General features: G+C 34.3%; 2 protein-coding genes across 4 annotated transcripts in view; one reads left to right on the top strand and one right to left on the bottom strand.

The window, feature by feature from the left end:
- DIP-lambda (Dpr-interacting protein lambda) overlaps positions 1-22,603 on the top strand; it is a 205,733-nt gene that overhangs the window by 39,114 nt on the left and 144,016 nt on the right. Inside the window, exon 1 of one of the 2 annotated variants that reach the window (XM_029320709.2) lies at positions 10,998-11,548. The exons of the other annotated variant lie outside the window; for it this stretch is intronic. The gene's annotated coding sequence lies outside the window, so the exon portion shown is untranslated. Of the gene's footprint in view, positions 1-10,997; positions 11,549-22,603 lie in introns of those variants that run through there. 2 annotated transcript variants of the gene reach the window in all.
- LOC114944687 (luciferin 4-monooxygenase) overlaps positions 1-22,603 on the bottom strand; it is a 103,047-nt gene that overhangs the window by 44,280 nt on the left and 36,164 nt on the right. The gene's annotated exons all lie outside the window — the stretch shown is intronic.

The following is a 22,603-nucleotide window of genomic DNA, read 5'->3' as shown; positions in this document are numbered from 1 at the left end:
GCAGATAATCCTCTCATAACTCATTGCTATATAGATTCGGTACAATTTCAGCAAAATGTAGAGTGGTAACAAACTCACACAAAAATATAATATATACAAAATGTATAAAAAATAGCGCACTCTTTTGCAAGTTTAATCTAGATCTTTTCAATTATACAAATTCAATTATACAAATTTCAATATATTACAAACTATGAAATTAATTATAGAGAATAAAATAATTTGTTATATATACATATTTATTTATATTTATGAGGAATTTAATAATGAGATAAAATTAATTTAATTTGTATATGTTTAGAATTTAAAATTATGAATTATTGGAGTAATAAATTATTGGAGCCTTTTTTGAAGGAAAAAATGCAGAAAAAATTGACAATTTCTCTGAGATATTCAGTACATATCTGGAGCTTTTTCGAACTTACGTGCATGCGAGCGTGTGTAACACATACGATCGCTAGGAAAAAGCTGAGAGGAGAGCCCGCGTCTTGCCTCGTGCAAGGTGAATATCGCGACGGAGCTTTTATCGTATAAAGTGCAGAGAGAACTGAATTAACGTGCTCTAGGCGACCGTCGCGTCGCGGAAAGTTCGGTAAAGAGAGTGAACCGGAGTAATCTCGTGTAAGGAAAATCTGCGCGGCGAAATGAAAAATGCATGACGCTCTTCTGCGTAAACGACGTAACGATAGGCATTAATTCTCGAGCACGGTCTTCTTGTTTTATAAATGCGTCTCGATTAGAGTCATGTGTGACGTCCATTTTGAGAGTAATGTGCATCAAAATTTCTTTTCACACTTGAAGCTTTACGCGTAAAGTCGCGGTATTATAAAACAAAATCTAGGAGTACGAGAAAAATTACTCTGGATTTATGTATATACACATTTGTGTAAAAATAATTGAAATATCGGAATATAATGATTATATTTATGTGAAAACATTGAAATGGATAGATATTTAAATAGAATTACATAATGCACGGATATTTCGAAAAATACTTAAAAGATTAGAAAAATATATATCTTTCCCTCTCTCAGACTAACGAGAACTGGAATTGAAGTACGTTTTGTGAGAAATAATTTCTTTATTTGAAAGCATTTTTAACATTATAATTATTATTGTATAATTTATTATTGAATAATTAAGCATTTAAATCTGTCAATATTTCGAGCGATATGATATGAGAAATAATGTTATTATATAAATACAAAATTATCTGGTTTAATTAAATTCTAACTCTCTTTGAATTAGGGCTTTGAATTATGGTACAAAAGGTTTGCGACCTATTTTAATTGATATCAATAAAATATTTCAGATTTTATTAACAATAAGTCGAACTGTAGTTTCGAGTACTAGTTTTCATTTTTATCTTACTATTGCTTGGTAAGGTGGCGACGTACTTAATCTAAAAATGTCGCAAAATCTAACAAGCTCTCGGCCGCTTCTTACCACAAAGTATTCCCGCTTGCTACAACCTTCCTTTAATCCTTTTCGCCACCAAAATGGTTTTTTCCTCTTTTTAATTAAACTTTTAGCAAAAACATGTTTCTTGAGATGATAGCTATTTACGTTTTTAATCAGACTCTTCTGCTTGCAGCAACTTGCCATATAGATATATAATATTTTCCATATGTATCAGCTCTCTAGATTAACCGAAAGTACTAAGAACAAAAAATATTCTCCAGCAAATTTATAGTGTGTTGATTTTTTTGGATCCTACTTTTTTCAAAGTTTATGAAGTTTCAACGTTTTTTATAAAAAAACATCTTGATAATTGAAATTCTGTAAAGCACCTACATATATCTTTAATACTAAGCCTCAAAAGTTTAATCAAGTAAACTGTAATGCGTATATGTATAATCTCAAATACTATTATAAATTTTTCAATTATCTATTTGCATTTTTTTCTAATAAAATATAAAAGCCAAACACCGAAAACAAAAGGTATGATAGCTGTCGAGGATTAAAGCGGACCGTTCATGTAACAACTGTGGAATTAACGGAATCGAGCACTTCTCGCGAATCCTGTTTGAGGTGAGACGCTAAACAGTCGTCGACGCTCTTTTCCCAGCCCGCGGGCACTGCGCTATCCGCGCGTAATCCCGCAGGGCGGAATTCTGGAGCGAATGTAAACAGGACAACTATGCAAACACAGTCGTTCCTGTGAGTTTCTACCGGACAGGACGCGTTGCGGTGAAAGAAGCCGCTTTTCTCTCTCTTTCTCTCAGCTGACGAGTATCGTTCACATTTTCGTACATGCGCTATTTTGCTCTGTCCCTTCGTCTTCCTACCTTTCCTCCTTGTTTTCCTTTTTTGTCTGTTTTCGAGCGGGCTTGCGCGCTTACGGCGTCACGCTCCGACCAACCCGCGGAAGTTGAATCCTGTGACAAGAGTTCGTACGTCGAGCGTCAGACCGCAACTTGCCCCGCAGGACTTGCAGACGATGTTCTGATAGTAATATTAAACTTACCCGGTCTCTCCCGATACCCCTCGGCGGCCTGGTTTACGGACTCTCCCACTACGGACTCTCTCACTATTGTGCGGCTTCGATAAGCGCACATTTTACAAAGGCTTACTCTCTGTTCGATAAATACAACGTTGATGCATTTGAGATTGATGACAGGCTGTAGTGATTTTGACAGAACAGAAACCGTTCTTCAAATTAATATAAATGTTAATTACGTTAATAACAAGCATGGGCGCCCACAGAGAGAGTCAAGAGGGTGCATTTGTTCTTACTTGGAATCAGTGCTTAAACAAATTAAGCATTTTATTTGCTCTCCTTTTGAAAAAATTGGAATTTATTTGCATATTTAAGAATATTTAATATAAAAAAAAGAAAAATAAAAAAAATTAAATTTAAAAAATTAAGAAAGAACAAAAAATAAGAAACAAAAATAAATTTTTATCATGCCCCGCCTCTGAAAAAATCCTGCGGACGCCCATAATAACCAGTTTGTGAGATTTGTTCGAAAATCCGCCATATACTGAATATTTATAAATGGAAAATTTTTAAATTAAACAGTATATTTTTAGAAACAGTTTTACTCTATAAATACGGTATTAATTCGATTCTTCATTTTATTACATAAACGTGAATTTCGCTCACAATTCTCGATGCGTTTTCTTTCTTTCGTTTAATATTGGATCCACTGGAACCATTTAGTTATGGTAGAGGTTTCTTTGAAAGACACAAAAATACTTTCGCCGTATATATTCTTGAATTCAAATTCACGTGCGATGAATATGCAGAACCCAATGTAATTGCAAATGCACGGAAAACGTACCGTCAATCTCAGTTACTCCGTTTCATATTTCGAGGATGCTGAAGCAGTTCACCTTAATTTTGACCGTCTTCATCTTATTGCCAAGATACCAACCGTAATTTATAGAGAATAGTAAAGATTTTCAAACAAGTATTACGCGTTAATTGGCCACTTTAGTTCGAGTTCGCTACTTCGTATCACAATATATACCCTAATGTTTTGTATCTCAAAGTACTTTATTTAGCGAATCATTAAGACAACAAAAATAAAATAATTTTTAGATTTTAGAATGTATATTTATAAAGTAATTATAAATATAGGATCTTTTATATCGTGATAAAAAATATAAAAATTATTAATTGATATAAGGCTCTCTTAATAAAATTATAATATGAAGAAAAATGGGCTAATTTTAAGAGCTAGGCGTGATTGTTAATACGCGACAATATGGAAACTTAATATTGTATACGTTTCGGTCCTCTGTTATCAATATGCAAATAAAAAAACTTTGCGAAATATTAAGTTTTCATATTTCCGCGTATTAATATAACCACCCCTAGCTCTTAATTAGCCCGTTTTTCTTCATATTATAATTATATCAAAATTAATTGCGTTAATTAATTAAGTAAAAAAATTTAATCCCACAGTGAATGAAAGTAAAACAAACTTATTCAATATTTAATAATTAATAATAAATTAACATAAATACAATAAATTTTATGTTGAATTATAGTGCGGTATATAAAATCGAAGTATTATCACAAATGTGTAGATGCAATAATTAATCGCAATTATGACGTTCTAATTTTACACTGAGCGGTATTTGTGCTCGTTAATATATCATTATTAACATTGCAGAAAATGTAAAAAAATGTATTTCTGTTAATTTTTTGAATGCACAACAAACACATATACCTAGTAGTTTGGATGATTACAATTGAAAGTTATAATATCACATACTTTCGGACGACAATGTTTCTTCCTTCGAAAATAGTCGCACCCGCAGTATATTCCTTCGTTCGATCTCCGTTCGATGTCCGTTTCTCATCGCGGAAAGTCGCTCGTTTCCTTTGTCTCGACGTCGTCATTGTCATCCAATAGCACCCGCTTTTACCCCAATCGCGACAAAGGGGTTTGAGTATCGGCGCTTCTGATGGAGCGGGCGCGCTAAGAAATCTGATTGTAGAGCGACGACGAGAGAGCGAACTAACACGTCTCTATTTTTCCCGCGGCGTCGTCGTCTCGTGGCCGTGTGTACCGCAAAAACCCCATTCCGCCGTCTTTTATTATTTCCCCACGTCACCCTCATCGTCACCGTCTCGCCGTCGCTTCCTTTACTCTCGCCCTCCGTTCGTGTGCTCTCACCTTTCAAGGAAATATCACGACTATTTCAATTCCCACTGATATTGCTAGCCGATAGACGAGCGCCTGGGGTAATTCTTTATTTTATACCACGCGTATCCTACGGCTACGTCGCCTACACTGCTTTCGGACGTGTCTCGAAATCTTCTGTAACCACACACATTTAATTATATGGGAGTTGATAGTGCAGCTAACACTCGTATAAAAGTAACCGCTCGTATAAAGTAAATATATAGAATCAGAATAACATGTAATAAACTATTTTTTTGCATTAAATGATATGATATGTACATGTTATTTTTCATTCAAAATTAATATACAGGTTAACATACAAATTAATATACCGCTTCTTGCGGTTAGATAGTTTAAAAATCTAACAGTCTTGATTCGAAAAATTATTGTTATATTTAATTGTCAAAACTTTATATGTAATTTTTTGTAAGAGAATTTTGATAAAAGATACTATAAGAAATAAGATGTATGAGAGATGTATTATTGATTTTTAATTTAACAATTAGCAATTATAGTTTTTGGTAGATACATTTATATGGGAGAAACACTTCTCAACTAACTACTAGTAACTTGTATATACATATACATATATATCTATATTTTATATATATATATATATATATATATATATATATATATAGGGTCAACGTGCCGATTATGAGATACCATTTACATTTTCTTAATTATTTCCAAAATATATACAATTAGGAAAGTATCTATATACTGTTTTTAATCGTCATTTCATGTATGGTAGTTTTAGAAATCGTACCTCAATAAGTTATATCTCGTTCGAGTTTTAATATAGATTTGATTAAAATAAGTCAGTTTTTGTATCAAAACCAAAAGGTCTCCTAATATGAGATACTAGTTGATCTTAATATGAGATACCGCCTTTTATTAGATAAACCTAATTTTATTTTTATTAACACCAGAAATAAAAGATATATAGATAAAAGCAAATGATTTTATTATTACCTGTCTTAATTTGAAACCTTTTACAGTATTATATTTTCAGAACCAACAATAAAATTTAAAAATATAGCTTTAATTATATTATTTATTAGACTTATTTCCTAAACTCTTATATCAAAATGTCAAAAATATGAAGGTAGGCACTTATACTTTAAATCAAACGAAAAACTATCCTTAGAATAGAAAAATAAAATAAAAAACAAAACCAAAAAATATTTAAATTTTTAAATTTTTAAAAATTTTAAATAAATTTTAAAATTAATTAAAAAATTTTAATTGATTAATTAATTAATAATTAATTATAATTAATTTTAAAATTTAAAAAAAAATTTTTTAATTTTTTAATTTTTTAAATGTTTCGACGCTTTAAATACCCCATCTGCTTGGATCGGACAGCATCAATAGCCGTAATCATGGCGCTAAGATTCCAGCTTTTTACTTTTTGATGGCAGTATCTAAAGACATAAATTATTATTCTTAAAATAATCAATTATCTACGTTACAAAAAATGGTTCTTAATATGAGATATCTCATATTACGAGACCTTCGGTATCTCTTATTAAGAATTTACCATTTGACCGAGATTCAACAAAAAACATTTTGTTTCACTTATAAAACACTATAATGTGCACTAGTATCATAAAATAGACTATATTAACGACGAATTTATTAATATTTCACAACATTCAAAATAAATTTTATAAAATTTAACGTGTCTGTTCGCTGTCGCTGGCCGGCTCACATTGATACACAATTGGATCTGTTTATCCGACGAAGTAAATGACGCAAACGTCACACATTTCAGATGTACGGTGTCGTTACTAAGACGCTATCTCATATTTAGAACCTATCTCATAATCGGTACCTTTACCCTATATATATATATATATATTGTATATACATATATATGAAGATGACTATAATAATCTCCGTTTCTGTTCTATTGCCGCGCGTTTGCAATATATTATTCTACACGACCGTTCACAACCGAACCTGAATTTGCAAACTATTTCTGCAATCTAACGCCCGCGTTCCCAGTAACTCGCATAATTCGGCCGATACTATTTCCAGCATTTGCATAGGCCAGATACGTTATGAAGCGAGTCGCATCGCGCGCGTGTCGAAACAAGAATCGATATCCAATAACTTAATTCCGTTTCAGTTTATTTTTTTGGAACTTAACTACGGAAATCACGTTCTCGTATGGTTAAATTAAAGAAAATCTTCATTCTTATTATATTTGTTAGACCGACTTATTACTTCATTACCAATATTCAGCTTGAATGAGGAAAATCGGCGCATAAAGGGTAACATTTTTAGGGAATATTTTTTTTCACACTTCTTTCTCATCTAAATATATAAGAATTCTCGAAGTAAAATCGATTCGCGCGCGTAAAGAGAGTATGTCAGGAAGGCCTTCGGTCTTCGTAAGGGAATACATTTACCTTATATAACATGGGAAATTGGCAGGAGGTATTTCCTAATATCGAACGCGCGTCCTCCCTGGAAAAGAATGTCGGTGTGACATCACAGGGAGAAAGCGAGAAGAGAAGAGAGAAAAAGAAAGAGGAAAGTAGAGATAAAAAAGAGAGAAAGAGGGGGTGTGCTTTAACTCGCCAAAAATCTCGCCGAAACAAAGGATCGTGGGACAGGACGGAGGTCCTTGATTTCCTCTCCACACTTTTTCGATTAGGAAAGTCGTATCACTGGCGTTTATGAAGTGCGCATTTTTTACGAGACTTCGATCGTGCCGTGACTTGAATCGTTTCTATTCGTACGATGAGGTAAAGTCAAGTGTGAAAATGAAGCGAATCAAAAAGTGACGCATGACTCTATTATAAATGAATGATACACATGTCTAATATTATTTTGCTCCGTTTTGCTAAAATTATTTTTTGAAATAAGAAATATTTAAAAAACTCTTAATAAGTCAAAATTATTTCACTAACAATAAGTTAAAAGATAATTGAATGACAGAAGATGGAATGTCAAATATTGCCGTATATAATATTTAAAATATAATATTTAATTTATATAATATTTAAAATATAAGAATTCTCCGTTAAACTGGAATATACTTATTGTTAGATACTCAATAACATAGTCGTATATTCTGCGATGTTTGTTAAACTATCGTGAAATGTTTGCGCGCTTGCGTGGTGATAAATATTTCTCATATGTACATTCATATGTACATTCCTCTTGGGAGAATATAGTTTACCTGTCATCGCTCTTTTCTAGTGATAAGATCAGTATAAAACAATATACTATTCATTGACACGTACGATACGATATGTAGTAAAATATTAATATAAAAATATTAGAATGTACTGGAAGAACATCTCGAGCGACATTATTAAGACAGAGGAGAAAGTACGATATGTTGATGGAACAGACAAGCTCTTTTCGAATGTGTATCCGTTGACTATTTGATAAACTTTGAAATATATTACGTAAATATGGCAAAGGACGTGCATACATATGGGCTATTTAAGTGGATGTAAAAGTTACATCTATATTGATCCCAAGGGACAATGAAATATTTGTCAATGAAAGTTTCCAAATGTAACCATTTCGAAAAGCCTCGTAAATATACATGGAATAAATGATTTTATTAGATATCTTCAGAGAATTTATAATATTAATTCTAAATTACTCTTGTTTAAATAAACATCGCGAACGCGGGTAAACATTCATCGAGCAGGAATTAAATATCGCTTTTCCATGAAATATTCTGTTCCACTCTGCGTTCTCTTATTGCGCGGCGTTCTCGCAATAATCGATTTAATTAAATTCTCGGTCTACAGTAGTTATCGTCGGAAGTTCGCCGATCGATCCCGTTTACCTGCGAAACTTTAAACGCACACGCGTTATGGCGCAAATATAATTCTGCGCAACGAACTGCTCTATCCGCGATAGACGCGGTGCATTAGGCACACCCCGTGCACGCGCCTCCGATAATGCATGGGGGGTGTAAATGTAACGGAGAATTTAAGACAAATATTTGTTTGTCTCATGCCACGCAAACTCTTCGCACTAAGGTTTTACTTAGATAAAGATTAAATTCTTACAAAAATTAATACACACAATAAGTGAAATCAATGTCTTTTTAGAAAAAAATTAGTACATTATAATTAGCGTGATTTTTATCAAGAGAAAAGATATAGAATTTTTATTTATCATACATATGATTGAAAGAGTTATATCAAGAGTTGAATAACGTATCTTTTTACTAATATGAAATTAAAAGAGAATATATTTTTATTCTTGAATATTCTTTAGTCTTTTTGTCACAAAGAAGTGCAATTATATCAGATTAAATCGAATATTTCAAACAGAGAAAATAGTTGTATCATTCTTGCTTACATAATTTGCGATCTTAAATACGAGATCCCGATAAATCTAAAGAAGAGTAAATATAACGGAAATTTTAAGATTTAAGAACATTTGTTTATCCTGTAACGTGGTACCCTGTCACAGCGATATTCGATGTGGACTCGAGAGAGCGCACGGGAGACAAGTTGATGGGATGAGTTAAACTTTTAACGAGCTTTCTTCCTTCCTTCTCTCGGTCTTCTTAAAGTTTCTCATGAACGGGCGCAATCCCTGCGTTTCTGTTTCATCGTGTTTCCCGTCGACGAATGCCGAACTTTCTCCTATCGTCCTGCGATGACACAAGTCTACATTTATCCGCGAGCATCCATCCATCATGCCGCGTGAGCTTCTCGGCGCGAAGAGATGCGTGATTTATCTGTTCGATGAATACGTTGGTTAAAATCGCTCGAATGGGAAAAAAACCGGCGGTACCCACGATGGACGTTTGCGTTTGCGTTTCGTTTCTTTGTCCGGAATTAAACGCGATTTTATGGCATTTTTATATTTTATTTCCAACATTATTAATATCTCGTAACTATCACGTTATTATAGTTTAATTTAATAATTGTGACGAAGACACACATCTGCGCGCATTAAATAATTATATAATATATTTACAATAAAGTGTCGTAATTTCTTAAAGGTGTATATTACGTGTCTTCCTCTTAGGGATAATTTTAATATATTATAAAATAATGTATCGAAATATAATATTGATATTAAAATTTGATTCTGTATCAATTATTGTCATATTCACGCGCGATTATTTTTCTTCGAAGTACAATTGTGCTATAAATCTTTCCATTTCATGTCGTTGAGCATAGCATAGCTTAGAAAGCACTTTGATATTTATTGCGACGTATATGGGACCCATGCAGGGTGTACCACGCATTATAGTCGTATGGCGAGTATAACGAAAAATAATATACGTTCTTCCTCTTTCTCTTTCCCTCTCTGAGCACGCTTCCGGCACGCGGCCGAGATTCCCCGCGATATCGCGAGAACGGCAATTATTTCGTTGGAAGAATTTTCCTGAAACGTTTCCGGAATTTTCGCGCAAAGTTAATGGAATTCGAAGGAGAAAGTTACGAACACGGCCTCGAACACCTGCCGTAATAAGATATTTCGTGTGCGTGCGCGCGCATGTACAGTTGTTAGTGGTGGCATTCCTCTGGAAATAATAATAATTTCACGAAACTTCGCTTTTCTTCCGCAGCATGCGACTGAATAATGTTATTAAATGCACCGAGCTCGCGTGCTCGTGTACAAAACTGAACTGTAAAGGCCACGACAAATGGAGGTTTTCTTCAAGAAATGTTATAGATTCCATTCCCTTTATTTTCCAGATATATTTATACGTATATATTTGGCAGAATACTTAAATAAAATTTATTATAGTATATTAATTAAAACATTTGAGAGAGAGAGAGAGAGAGAGAGGGAGAATCGCATTTATTTCATTGCAGAAATAATTGTAATTGTAATCATTAATAATGCATTTCATGAATATTTAAAAAGTCTAATTAGGAAAAGAGAAAAAAAATTGAAGGAAATTTTAAGTCTTATTGTTAGTCGAATCTTAATCGATTCAAAGTGTCCCAAAAAAAGTGCAAAAGTTTATGATAAAAATTTTAAAGAGCTTTAAACGCGCAAAAGAGATCAAGTTATACAGCGTCGAAAATAAGAGACTAATAAGAGAGAAAACCACCGTAGTCGAGAGACGGTACAGATGCTCGCGGTCACGACCCACTCCCTCGCGTTTCTTCCTCTCCTCAATGTCGCGCATTCGGCGACTTCCCATGCCAGCAACACGTGATATCCTGGAGCTCTCTCTCTCGTCAAAAACCCGCATGCGTGCAATGCATAAGGACGAGCGACGCGCCGCGATTTCTCGAACGCGAGAATAGGATGCGCGGGCCGATCGGCCGATCATGCGCGAGCTTTTCGAACCTACGACCGGCCCGATAGATCGGCGGCCCGTGTGAGAGAGTCAGTCAGTGCAGTCAGCGCAGTCAATGCAGCCGGCGATCCTGTGGACCCTCTCACGGAGCCCGAAAGCGTCGATTCCGTTAGCGGGAAAGTATCGCCGTGAGGGGTGCGTTTCGAAAAGGCACTTTACCGCTCCAGGAGTGGCTGGACTGCTCGGTGGTGGGGATATTATAGCGAGAGAGAGAGCCCGAGAGTGCGAGAAGAGAGGTAGCAGAGGGATGAGATAAGCAGGGGTGAGAGAGAGAGAGAGAGGGGGCAGGTAGATAAAGAGGGTCGTGGGAGTGAGGGAGAGGACGGTCCGGAGGGATGGAGACTGTGAGAGCGTGAGAGGGTAGCGATTGTGCTACAGTCGCACCGCGACACCCCCACGAGCGAAACCGCGCGCGGCAGCCCGCACTTCTCGTATATAGAGCTGTGTACGTGTATATTGTAAAAACGAGTCCGCGGACAGTGCTATGCTTTTGAAGCCGCGATCCGTAAGGTGTCCTTCGTCCTTGTCGTCGTCGGCCTTATCCTCGTTCTTTTCCTTCAAGTGGGAGCACTAGTTTCGCGAGACCCGCAGCGCTTCTAATGTGGTGAGTCTTTTTTCTGGCATAAGTGATCCCAGAAGCTGGATTTTTCTCAACTTTAGAGGATTAATAAGAATACGTAGAATATTATGTTTCATGCCTTAGAAATTGTTTTAATCTTTAAATGAATAAATGATTAAAGACCTGGTATTGAGAAATAAAAATATGAATAAATAAAAGTATAATCTTTAGTGATATATGAATGTTTTTGAATTTAATTTGTTTAAATGGATTTTTTGCGATGCGGGATTATATCAAGCTATTACGTATCGTAAAAGTTAAAAGGTTGGAAATAAGACGGCGTTCGGTCAAATATTTGCTCGGAAAAAATTGACTTTGCTAAATCTGTACTTGAAAAGCAGCGCGCATCCTTTAGAATATCTTATTCGGATTTTGGCAGGATATATTTTAAAGTAGAGGGCTAAGACTTCTACAAGCAAATTTTTCAGAGGATTGTTTTGAAGATGTGATAATATAATTTTTTATCGTAGCTCATCCATGCTTTAACATAAATTTGTCTAATAATTAGGAAATATAATTAAATATTGTGCTTATAATATTGGGAACAAATTACTTTGTTATGTATGTCGGTGCGAAAGCTGATATGTATGTATAAACGTATTTTGAAATAAAACTCGAAAACACACAAGGTGGTGACAGTTCCCTGTTATTTTTTATAGCAATGACAAAACTAGGTGTAAAAATCTGGCTATAAATTTTTTTTAGTACACACTGCATTATGCATCTGCCATCAAAATAGATTTTATATTTCAAAATTTTTATTTTTTTTTTCGGGTGATTTATACGATTTTATATGAATGTATTTAATGTTAATATTCTGGATATCTGTTAAATGGACAAAGTGTTCTTAAATATTATTGTTATCTATCGCTCTAAAAATACATTGAGGATAAATTCTAATCAACGGAATTAAATTTTCTTCGCCAATTTTATATATACGTGTGTATATTGAATTTATAAAAAATTTAATTTAATTTATTGGAATTATCTGCAAAAATTTACGGATAGAAATAAATCTTTAAAATAATATATATCATAATACTTTTCACACTTTCTTAATATTAAAAATCGATCTGGACGAGTTTTTTCAATGGCACAATCAAAAGACTAGGATATTGAATGTATTAGCGCAACTCACTATCTTATTAAATTCCTTAGAAAGAAAATAATTTCGTAGAAGATTATGGATAAAATGATTATCGTTATAGCAAGATTCCGCAGTCTTTCTTGCAAGGAAATTAATTTCGCAGACATTTAACCGGTTGGAATTATAAACGATATAGTGCTCAGTATTCCCAAGCCGAGCGTTATATTGGAATAAATTCGTATTCGGCAATAGTCAATTGAGGAGTTACTTTCGGGATCATTTATTGAAACATCAAGTCGTTGAAACATCGTTAGGAACATCGTCAAGGGAAAGACGCGAGCTTTTGCGCGGCGACCTGTTGATGATCTTTCTCCGGCTCGATGCGTTTCAAGAAATGCCCTCGGGAATTACGCGCACGCTTAACCCTTTCCTCACAAGTGTCGTATTCATGATGTCCTATGAATCCTATCTTTCTAAAGATACTAAAGATATTATAAAAATTGATTTTAAAAAATTGCGTTTTTTAATCTCGAAATATATCGGAAGTACGTTTATAGCTTTTAATTGGAGATTAAAGTTTTACAGAATTATACATATAAAAATAAATTACTTTCTTCTTTCGATATTTTCAAAAATTCTATTTAATATATATATATATATATATTTTTTTTTTTTTTTATATATTATAAATTCTTCTTATCTAATTATTGGTATAATCTCTTTAAATATTGTCTGGGATAACTTTAAATAGAGAAGCCTGTTAAAGATGTGCGGCATCTTGATATTAAATGTCCGATTACAATATGTCCAACTATTGATCATAACGCTCGCTAAAGTTGCAAATGTTTCTTTGACAGTATCGCACTGAATCGTGACAAAAGTTTCATTAGCTCCGCGACCAATAGGACGCTAAAAATAATATTTGTGCAAGGAGAATTTCGTCTTCATTATAAGCGTGTCTAGTAAAAACTTACGAATTTTCTCACTTCAGCTATATTAGATTTTAAGATACTTTGAATCGTTTGCTTTCTTGCGCGAACGTATTTATCGATTTGCATATATGAATATTGATAATAGATTGTAATCAAGTTTGTCAGTTCAAAATATGCACCGAATATTTTTGCGTTGTTTTTGTTATTGTACTTCTCAATTTTTAAGATACAAAACAAAAAGTTCAAATTATTGTTAGATATTAATGATATAAATAAAAAACAATTTAAAAAGATTAAACGCGGTTAAATATGTAATATATTTATCCGTTTTGCATCTTTAAATTTTATATTTATAAAAAGTCAGAAATTGCAAATATATTAATTAATAGAAGTTTATTATCAAACTCAACACATTTCTCTTAAAACATCCCATTTCTTTTCCATCGTTCTTCATTATTTTTTCATTATGACGGTAAAACGGGTTAAAGTGTCGAAGAGCAAAATCGCATGAATTCAGATAAAACTTGAAGCATCACAAATGGATGCAACTGCACCGAATGCACGGATTGCTTTCGATCGCTTTCCGATTTCTTCTATGTAGAAATGTATATATAAGAAACTTTTCTTTTCCTCTCGTTCTACAACACTTTGTTCCGAGCATATGTGTGCCAATGTCTCTCGCGAATTTTGGAGTACTGCCAATGACTTTTGGCTGACTACTAGAACCTGTTGATGACTCTGCAATTCGCGTTTCGTATATTCAATCAAATACATTTTTTGTCAATGGCTTTTTAAGCTTTTCCTTCAACACTATAATTATATATGTATATACACATACATATACACACATTCGCACTCATATCTACAGAATAAATGAGTTATTATAAAATAAATTATGATATAATAAATTATTATAAAATAAATGAGTTATTTCTTTAACATTTTTAATTTCTTATTTTAAAAAAAAGTTAAAAGCGGCGATGGGCGATGGGATTGAAGTATAATTTAATATAATTGAATAAAATTATATACTTATAACTATTTTCGCAAATTATAAAAATAATTATAGCACAGGGTAAAAAAGAAGATAGAAATTTGAGCGTTCTCGTGAATTGAATGTGATGCATGCAACTTTTTCATGAACTCATCAGTCTGCTTTGATTGTACGAGGAAAGTACATTTACATTTCATTCATCTCTCTCACGTTTCTTCTTTTTTCTTTAATTTCTTTATTTTCCCGAGAGAATCCGAGTGAGCTCGTGTTTCTTATTCAGCACATGTTCGCAGTATTTTCAGATCTAATAGGAGCGGAGAGCTCGCGAGAGACATCCCTGGTTCTATCTTTTCGCCGTTTGCCGCTTTTCCAATTTTTCGCGTGCGCGATCCGCGTGCTGATTTCACGCGGTCGTAACTTTTTCGTACGACGGTTTGACCGACGCGGAATATCACGGTGTTTCTCGATTTTAACGCGCCACTGATCGTCTGATCGTTACAAATAGTAACGTAACGTAACGTGCAATCCCAGTCGATCTGTCTGGGAAAATAGTTTTCCGGCGAGCGCAGAAGTGTATCGTTCGCGAAGTCTCTACGGACCGATTATTGCGGCTGTGTTTAATTTCTCAGGAGACAAGCGTAATTGCAAGTGAGTTAGATACCGTTTTCAGGCGCAGGTGTAAACGTCCGGTACATTATTCCCGGTCATAATAGCCCTTCGTTATCCCGCAGTTAAATATTTGTGCTTATTTGCCGCAATAAAAGTTGAAACGGGAGAGATATGAACTGAGATAAAGAAAAATAAGAAAGACGGAAACGCAGAGAGAAAGTTATTGATTAAGTATATTGTCTGTAGAAAATACAGGAAGCAATAAAAGGGAGCAGAATATAACAGATACCAGTTTTTAAGCTTCGCAACTCTCTATAGTGTTCGAAATTAAAACATTCATTGAAAATACGCTCGCGGAACTGAAACGAAGTTATGACTGGTTTTTGTGTTTTGTTGCATGCGCGTGTTGCTTGAATATATATATATATATATATAATCTTTCGTATAGGGTGGTGCACAGTTTTTTGACCATGCTTAATGAAATTTACTCTATCTGCAGCATCCTAACGAGATGCTCGCGTACTTAATCCGCATGAGAGAAACATTTACATTCTAAAGTACGAATTCATTGTTTCGCGCGTGCGGTTAGTATATTCGCCACTGTTTCACAGACCGCAGCAAGACGGATTCCCTCAAATTTTAACTATTCTTCTTGAGGTGCCCGACAATAATCAAGCCAGCGTCCCTGCACTTTTCCATTTTTTTTTTCGCGACGTAGACCGCTAGCTTCCTAGACTAGGACGTAAAGTCGACGACGAGCTTCTTAATTATTTTTCTTACGACGAGTGCGCGGGCGCACGCCTTAAAGATCCACCGAGCGAGAGACGTTTTTCTTGATGTCCTTTTCATTTGTCTCTCCCTTTCTCTCCCTCTCCTCTTGGCTTACATCTAGTCGGAATTTAATCCCACGCATTTCGTTCTTACCGCGTGACCGACCGCCGAGGACGGGGACGAATGCAAATCGTTAAACACGGCCGTGTAATCCTCTATTTTATTTCTTTTATATCGCTTTTTCACTACATTTCTTTTTCGTCGACGCTAAATAAAGCTTACTAATTTTTAAACGCATTAAATATTTATGGACGTTACTTTTTATTAGAGGAAATAAACTGTCAATATTCAATTATTATCTTCAATTGTGTAATAATGAAGTAATTTAATAACGAAGTAATTTAAGTAAAGTAATCACATTTTCTTGTTTTCGAAACGGTGAATCGAAACACACACAAATATCGGAATTAAATTAATTATGAAGTATCGTATACAATGTTTAAAAATATTACCGCCGAGATTGAGCTCGCGCGAGCAAGAAAATTCTACTCTGCCAATTAACCTAGAATTCTCAACTCTATCAACCCTTCGCGCGAGATGAGAGAATATCGTTACAACGTTACTCCCTCCACGTTTCGTTTCGCGAGCGAGAAAATGTTCTCCACGTGGGTCAGGAAGTGGTCCCGGTGGTGGTAAACGAAGCGCTGATACCCTTCTCCTTCCATTTTCGCCGCCACCTATTTCTCGTCCGCTGTTCTCCGGGATGCGTTCTTCCGGCATGGCTGATGGGCTCCGTCCGTTCGTGACGACCATTAACCATCCCGACGCAATTTTCGTCGGAGCGATGGAAAAACTTCTCCGGCCATGTGCGCGCACACATTCGCGCGTACGTATACGTGTTGCACATCCGGTAGCAGCCGGCGCCCGCTAATGCCCTTTCCGTATTTTCCGTATTTCTCGCGACCGACTTGGCCGATGGCCCGCGGTGGTCCTCGGGGACGCGTCCGAATAACGTAGCAGCTGGAGTTCTCTCCTTGATATTCGAGATGCGAGTTGAAGATTCGCGCTCTGATCCGATAAATCGATTCTTTTCTGGTAACCAATGTGATTCAAGTTTTACAACGTGCGTGTCACGGCTGGCTTTCTATTAATACTTTTGATGGTTTTTTCAACTATTCGAACGAGAAATGAAAAGTTTTTACCATTCTCTAGTAATGCGTTTACAACTGAAGAAAAAGATTTATTTCTCTCTTTTATATATACAGTTTATTCCCTGAAAAATAGTATATATTAACTTTGAAAAATACATTTTTATTTTTTATCATGTTCCAAATGGAAAGACAATTTTTATTCTATTTCTACATTTTTTTTATAATAATGCAAGCAGTGCTTCGGATATTTGACAGGTTGAAAATAAACAAATGATATAAAGACCGACATTCGTATAAGGATGCACAGTTTTTGCGACGTTGGAAAGAACGACAACTCTCTACCTTTCGCGAACAGGAAGGAAAGGATTTCGACGGGGAAGCACGCGTCCTTCCGTCGTCCTTTCAAGGTGGGAGACCGTCGTTGCTGGATGATTGCCAATGAATGCTTAAATGGAAAGAACCTGTTGATAATGGTGTGATATAATATTCAGCTCGACTCGCTTCTACCTTCGACTTTCGCTCCTTTTGCCGGTTCGCGTCCTTCCTCTCGCCCCGACACGACATTGCGCGATTTTTATTCGCTTCCGCGTGACTTAATGTCGACCGCGCACTGTGCGATTTACGGTGTATATTGGAAAAAGTATCGCGCGATCAACGAGCTCGCATTCGTCTTTCATAGAGACGTTAATGGTGAATTTTTTTGCGATCAGTAGTTACAATCTGTGCAGCGACAGATAGTGTATGCGCGATTTGTTCAGCAAAGTTTATTCATTTTAAATTGGTCAGAGTAGAGTCACGTAAGAATTTGTTTTACTTTTAATATCTAAATAACAAAGTACAAAAAATAAATGAAAGGTTTTTTACAAGTGTCAAACTTTGAAGTTTTTTTCTGAATGTTAATTGTTGAGATAATATAAGCAAGAAATAATAATATATATTAAATATCCATATAATGATGATATAAGCAAGTTTTATATAGGGATGATATAAGCAAGAAATGGTGTCCTAGCTGACGCGCGATACGAAACGGTGCTTATTTTATGGCTTCTCGAAGGGGACAGATCGGGACGCGAACAACGTTTCCGCAACATATCCGCAACGTCGACCATTAAACGGCCATTTGCCGTGCAAATAATAACCAACGCTTCCGACGTCCGTCTCTTTTTTTCCGCGACCGTCGAATTTCAGATTGCACTTTAATATCGGCCGGCCGCTTAATCCGCGATGACGCTTTTTCTGGGATTTCCGAACGCTTTATTACAAAAAAGGTCCCGCCCCCGCCCGATGGACGGCAGATGTCACGCGCGCCGTTTTTTTGTCCTCGTGTCCTCTCGTGTGTCGTAACGTATTCGTTCGATCCGCAGTTTCGCTCGGTGAACAGATTTCTGGCGAGGACGGTGAAAATAAGGCACGAGTTCGTGGCGCGCTGACAGAACCAGAAGGAAAAACGGAATTCCGGGCCATCGTGTGCATCGAGTGCATCGAGCACATGCACGCCAATATGGACGAAAAGTCGAAAAAACCTACGAGATATTGCGACAGAGAGAGAGAGAGAGAGAGAGTCTACAAAAATCGTTTTCTCTTTGTGCCGTTTATTCCTTTCTATATATTACGATTATGAGAGGCATATTGAATTGAAAAAATTGTGCTTCTTGAAATTATTTTATCTCGATTAATAAACGTAGTGTTAAATTAAATAAAGTATAGGACTAAGCAAATGATAAAAAAATAATATAGTCTGTATAACCGATGAATAAGAAAATCAGAGTGTAATTTATGTACAGCGAAAAGTTGCAAGTTACTCGAGATCTTTTCGAAAGTTCGGATTCTTCTATTAATTCAATATCGAATAATCTTTTAACCGTTTCGAGTAATAATAAATTGAATGCGCCAAGCGCGGCGCCTGGTTCTTGGGAAAATTCCGGATTATAAAGTCGGCGACGACGGCGCCATACACTTCGCCCCTTAGTCAGTGTACTTAATGGATAAACTTTGAAATAAATGCTCGCCGATACAGCTGCCTATGGACATATTATACCGTCGAGAATTTTCGTCCTTCCGCGAAGCCGAAATTGCTGTATTCCTGTCTGTGCTGACTTGCCGCGACTATTGTCTCCTGCATTTAAATAATCGGTTATAAATTTAATTACGTAATAATTTGACTGTCGTACGACCGGAAATATATAATAATCATGCTTGATGTTGATCGGTCGAAAATAATTTTACGCAATCATTTCGTGTATTTATTTGCTTTATACAATATTACTTTAGATTATTTTTATTAAATTAACCGCGTATAAAATTATCTATTTTCAAAAACAGATTTACGACGTGTTTATTACGGGGGAATTATGTTTGTTAAAGATATAATCAATTTTTACATTTTTATGAGAAATATATGTTAACATGCGTAAAAAATATGTAGTTTGATTATTAGAGAAATTTGAATTCTCTCTAATAATTTTAATATTTTTGCAGTTTTATTCAATCTTTTTATCCTGATATTCTGTTCGAATTCTCTAAAATTGATGCTACTATTGTTGATTAAAAATAAAGTGTAAAATGAATGGTCTTTTAATAACGATGAAACTACCATTACAAAAGAAATATAAATGCGTAAACAATTTCGACATGTTTCGTAGAAATTATTCTTTTAGACAAAAGCTTCTAAAAGTTTTTAATTTGTTTCGCATATCTTCTGTCGTTTTCTTAACAAATTGTTAAACTTTACGTCTGTTTATGACAGTCTGGTAACTACTACTTCGCGTTACTTTCCATATTTGTCTTTATTTGCTGAAAACAAATAAGAAAATGGATTTAAAATTGAGACATTTAATATAAATTTAATTATTTTGTTGCAATTGCATCAAAAGATTAACCGTATGCAAATGTAAAAAACAAAGATTTACATCATCTTTCTTCACGATATCAAGTATAAAATTGTACGAATCATATTTCATTTTAATTATTTAATTATTTAATTGTTATATTTATTTTATTATTATCTTATGTAAATTATTAATTTTCTGCCAACATTAATTTAATATACCAGCAATATCATTAATCGTATTAAAAAGAACGCAAACAGTAAATAATCCCGTTTAGTTATACTACTAAACTATCTAATTTTATGTTTTACTTCAGTCGACTACTAAACGCTGCGCTTGAAATTCATTTCTCCGATGATGTCGCTCGACATATTGTCGCAGGTTCGAGCGATAGGTTTTGCTCTTCTTTGGTGATCTTCGGTTACAAGATAGCGAAGCGTTGAACTTTACATCCGGTCCCGACACTTCTTGCTCCGATTCCGTTCTATCCCGTCGTCCCAAACGTCTACCAACCCTCTCACTTCTGTCTGCAATGTCTCCGGTAACCCCGAAGGATACCGCACGCGGGCGTGCCGAGCATTTCAATAAAAGACACCACCCGAAGCAGATAACGTGGCCGCTGGCCACGGAGCTGGTGTACGGCCGTAAAACGATATTCACCCTCATTCACTCTCTCTCTCTCTGGTTGTCCGACAGCGTACGTTTCTCACGGGCATTATTTCTATTTTAACGACGCGACGACATGTGGTCGCGAAAAAAAAAAGAGAAAGAAGGGCTGGAAACTGCGAGTACGGTAATTTACAGGCCGAGCGACGGTCGCGGAAATTCATAAACGGATTTAAACAGCGGATGCGATCAATCGCGACGTTCTTCTTTAGGATTATAGTCATTTTATTTTTATCTATTTTTTTTTTTTTGAAATTTTGTTTTTTCTTTCTATTTGATTTTACATGTCGATCGTAATAATTTTATTCGATATCGCAGCAATTTAAAAAATGCGTGGACATTTTGTCATAAATATGTATATATAATTTTTTGAAATATGAATATTCAAGTCTCTACATTGTTCCCTACAAATATAAATTTTTGTAGATATAAACCTTTTTGAAAATGTAAAATGCTGACGAACTAAATAATAATATTTGAGAACAGATATTTCGAGAAACACTTACTGCAATCGCAAAAAAAGAGTGTATAAAACTTATTTAATTATAAATTAATTATTTTTATATAATTAGTTAATTATAGCCAAACAATTATAAATCTTAAAATATGTCATATGACCTTTTTTCTTATATTTTATACTGTTAGATAAATAAATTCTTATTTTCAAAAATATTACCTAAATGATTTAAAAATCTTTTTAGACAATATATAATTCACGATAAAATTCTATTTATGATCACTTTTGTTGCAATTATAGATATTGCGATGTAACACATAAAATATATACATACATATATATGTATGTATTTATATATTTCTATCTCAAAAAACTCGGTTTAGACAATCTATAATTCCCAGTAAAATTCGAATCAAAATTTTATTTATAATATATATACACACACACATATATCACAATAAATATATTATAAATAAAATTCTACTTTAAATTTTGCTGTGAATTATAGATTGTCTGAATCGAGCTTTTTAAGATAGAAATTTTGAAATAATAAGATAGCATTACAGTAACGTTTCTTTTTTTGGAATATATATATTTCTGTATTATAATTGAATTACACACATTTACGAGCTTTTAAGATAGAAATTTTGGAATAATAAGATAGCAGTTTCTTTTTTTAGAATAGAAATTCCTGTATCATAATTGAATCACACACATTTACATACAAACATATATATTTTTAAAATAATTACTTGAATTTTATTTTTAGATATATCTGCTATCAAACACCACCATTTATATTTTACTGACATTTTGTATTTTTATAGTTTTATGTTAAAAAAAATTATAAATTTTTAGAGAACATAGATTTGAATATTCATATTTCAAGAAATTATTGATACATATATATGTTTATGATAAAATCTCGCATTTTTCAAATCGCTGTGCGATATTGAGTAAAACTACTAGCGGGTTTAACATTTTTCTATAATTTGCGTCATAGTGATCGGTGAGAAATGAATGATAAAATATATACTTTTTCGATACAGAATATTATTTTTATCACAGTATTTTTCACATTAATTTTTTTTAGTCTTTCTTTATTTAAAGTTATTACATTTATGACATATTATGTATATGTCTATTGTATTGAAGTTAATTTTTAACTTTCAAGGTACCAAAATTTAGCTTAATTAATATATATATATATATATATCTATATATATAAGCACCGTCTGTCTGTATGTATGTACGCGAACTACTTCCGCATTTGTGGACCGATATTCGTGAAACTGGTACCAAAATGTTGCAAATTTTTTGGGGGTGGCTGCTGTGGGGTTTTTTTTTAATTTTTTAATTTTTTTTTTTTCTACAGAGGAGGGTATGTTTAATCTTTTTTTGCAATATTTCTGAACACATGGTATCAAAATGTTGCAAATTTTTTTGGAGATAACGACGATGCGGTTTTTTCAAGTGTTACACCTCCACCCACGCACCCACCCACGCGCATGCGCATTTATGGACCAATTTTCACGAAATTAGTAC

The sequence above is a fragment of the Nylanderia fulva genome, unplaced genomic scaffold (genome assembly GCF_048542155.1).
Source record: "Nylanderia fulva isolate GAGA-0341 unplaced genomic scaffold, ASM4854215v1 Scaffold4, whole genome shotgun sequence".
Taxonomy (NCBI): Eukaryota; Metazoa; Arthropoda; class Insecta; order Hymenoptera; family Formicidae; genus Nylanderia; species Nylanderia fulva.
The sequence above is the reverse complement of the archived record's forward strand: the minus strand, read 5'-3'. Positions and strand labels throughout refer to the sequence as shown.